The sequence below is a fragment of the Mustela lutreola genome, chromosome 16 (assembly GCF_030435805.1).
Source record: "Mustela lutreola isolate mMusLut2 chromosome 16, mMusLut2.pri, whole genome shotgun sequence".
Taxonomy (NCBI): domain Eukaryota; kingdom Metazoa; phylum Chordata; class Mammalia; order Carnivora; family Mustelidae; genus Mustela; species Mustela lutreola.
In genome coordinates this window covers 49,429,698-49,432,780 of record NC_081305.1, presented here as the reverse complement: position 1 = coordinate 49,432,780, position 3,083 = coordinate 49,429,698, and the positions used below count along the sequence as shown (strand labels likewise).

Sequence of the window (3,083 nt, the reverse complement as noted above, 5' to 3'; positions counted from 1 at the left end):
GATTTTCCACGAGAATGCCAAGAATGCACAGCAGAGAAAGGGTTGCCTCCTCACTAAATGGTGATAGGAAAATGGAAAAATGAAATTGGACTCTTAGCTCATACCACCTATAAGAATCAACTCAAAATGGATAAAAGACTTAAATGTAAGACCTGAAATTGTAGAACTACTAGGAAAAAAAACAGGGGATGAAAGCTCCCGGACACCGGTCTTGGCAATGATTTGTTATGACACCAAAAGCACAGGCTACAAAAGGAAAAATAGACACTGGCAGTGCACCAAGCTAAAAAAGCTTTTGCACAGCCAAGAAAATTATCAACAGCATGAAAAAGCAGCCCACAGAATGGAAGATGATATTTGCAAACCATGCATTTGATAAAGGGTTAATATCCAAAATAGATACAAAGAATTTTTGTATCAACACCGACAGGACTGGAGGAGATTATGCTTAGTGAAATAAGTCAAGCAGAGAGAGTCAATTATCGTATGGTTTTGCTTATTTGTGGAGCATAAGGAATAACACGGAGTACATTGGGAGAAGGAGAGAAGCGAATTGGGGGAAATTGAGGGGGAGATGAACCGTGAAAGACTGTGGACTCAGAAGCAAACTGAGGGTTATGGAGGGAAGGGAGTTGGGGGGTTTGGTGAGCCTGGTGGTGGGTACTAAGGAGGGCACGGATTGCATGGAGCACTGGGTGTGATACATAAACAATGAATCTTGGAACACTGAAAAAATAAAATTAAAAAAAAAAAAGACCTCCACAACTCAGTAGCAAAACAAACAAAACGAAACCCCCAAATAAACTGATTTCAAAATGGGCAAAGGATCTGAAAAGACATTTCCCAAAAAATGACATACAAATGCCCAACAGGTCCATGAAAGGGTGTTCAGCATCTCTCATCATCAGGGAAAAGCATATTGAATTGGCAATGAGGTATCACCTTACACCCATCAGAATGGCTAGACTCAAAAAGACCAATAACAAGTGTTGGCAAGGGTGTGGAGAAAAAGGAACACTTGTTTACTGTGGGTGCAAATGTAAATTGGTACAGCTACTGTGAAAATCAGTATAGCGTTTCCTCAAAAAATTACAAATAGAAATGTCATATGATCCAGTAATTCCACTACTGGATATTTACTCAGGGGAAACAGAAACTCCCATTCAAAAAGACATATGCATCCCTATGTTTATTGCAGCATTATTTAAAATGGCCAAGATACGGAAGCAACCCGAGGTCTGCTGATAGATGAGTGGATAAAGATATGGGAAAAAATATATATATATGTATATAAATACAAATATACACATACACACAAAAATACACATGAAAACATACATACACATACAGAAAAACATACACACAAAGATATAGAAATACAAATATAAAAATGAATGTAATGGATTTTATTCAGCCATAAAAAAGGATGAGATCGGACCATTTGGACAAGATGGATGAACCTAGAGGGTACTGTGCTAGTGAAATACCTCAGAAAGACAAGTATCTTCACCTTACTTTTATTGAGTACATAGGCGTTAGCATACAATTTTGAAGGGGAAAAAAAAATCTCTGCTGAGATTTTAAGATGAGAAAAGCATTAGGGAAAAATAGAGAGCACAAAGGAAGATGGGAAAGTCTGCAGTGTTTGAATGGGTCTTTTTTTGTATCTTAAAGTCTCACTTGATATCCGTATTTATGGGAAAGTATCATTTGGAGAAGATTGTGGGTTTCCAAGCACAGGAAGTTTTTGACTTAATTTAAACTGTAAGAGTTCTGAATAAATCATTTTATAGTTAAGAAAATGGAGGGCAAATAGGAAATGAATTACCATCTCTGTACTCGATCAGTGGATAAAAATCCAGGATGGTTGTATTTGGTCTCTAGCTGAATGTTCATTAACTAAATATTATTTAGAAAATAAGGCGGTTGTTCATAATAGTCTTATAAAACTCCTCAAAGAAAACCTGGTGGTAGGTATTAACGAGGGCATGGATTGCATGGAGCACTGAGTGTAGTGCATAAACAATGAATCTTGGAACACTGAGAAAATAAAATAGAATTTAAAAGACACACAAGAGGGGACGCTTGGGTGGCTCAGTTGGTTGAGCAGCTGCCTTCGGCTCAGGTCATGATCCCGGCGTCCTGGGATGGAGAACCACATCGGGCTCCTTGCTCCGCAGGGAGCCTGCTTCTCCCTCTGACTCTGCCTTCCACTCTGTCTGCCTGTGCTCGCTCTCGCTCGCTCTCTGACAAAAAAAAAAAAAAAAAAAAAAAAAAAACAGACACACAAGAAAACATAGGGAAAAACTTCTTGACACGTACCTTGGCAAGAATTTCATGGATGTAGCACTTAAAGCACAATCAACAAAAGCAAAACAAGTGAGAATTCATCAAACTAAAAAGCTTCTGCAAACAAAGGAAACCATTAACAAAATGAAAAGGGAACATACAGAATGGGGTGCTCACTTCAGCAGCACATATACTAAAATTGGAATGATACAGAGAAGATTAGCATGGCCCCTGTGCAAGGATGACATGCAAATTCATGAAGCATTCCACATTAAAAAAGATAAAACCATACAGAATGGGAAAGAATACTTGGAAAGGGGTTAAACCCCCAAATATATAAAGTTCTTATACAATTTGGTAGCAAGAGAAGGAGAATCCAATTTTAAAATGGGCCAAGGACCTGAATAGACATTTTTCCAAAGAAGATACTCAAATGTCCAACAACTACACGAAAAGGTGCTCAACATCACTCATCATCAGGGTAATGCAGATCAAAACCATAGGGAGGGGTCACCTCACACCTTCAGAATGTCTGTCATCAGACACAAAAAGGACAAGTGCTGGGGAGGATGTGGAGAGAAGGAAAATTTGCACATTGTTGGTGGAAATGTAATATGGTATAGCCATATGGAAAACTGCATGGAGGTTTCTCAATAGATTGAATATACAGTTACCATATGATCTAGTAATTCTACTTCTGGGTATATGCCTGGAGGAAATGAAATTAGAATCTCAGATATTTTGATGAAGTCCCAAAAGTTTATTTTCGCTTTTGTTTCCTTTGCCTTTGGAGA

General features: G+C 38.2%; 1 non-coding gene across 1 annotated transcript; it reads left to right on the top strand.

Annotated features, from left to right (window-relative positions):
* The first annotated feature begins 2,458 nt into the window (after positions 1 to 2,458).
* On the top strand, positions 2,459 to 2,565 carry LOC131819073 (U6 spliceosomal RNA). The gene has a single exon (XR_009349051.1). It is a non-coding gene; the product is annotated as a U6 spliceosomal RNA (small nuclear RNA).
* The last annotated feature ends 518 nt before the right edge of the window (positions 2,566 to 3,083 follow it).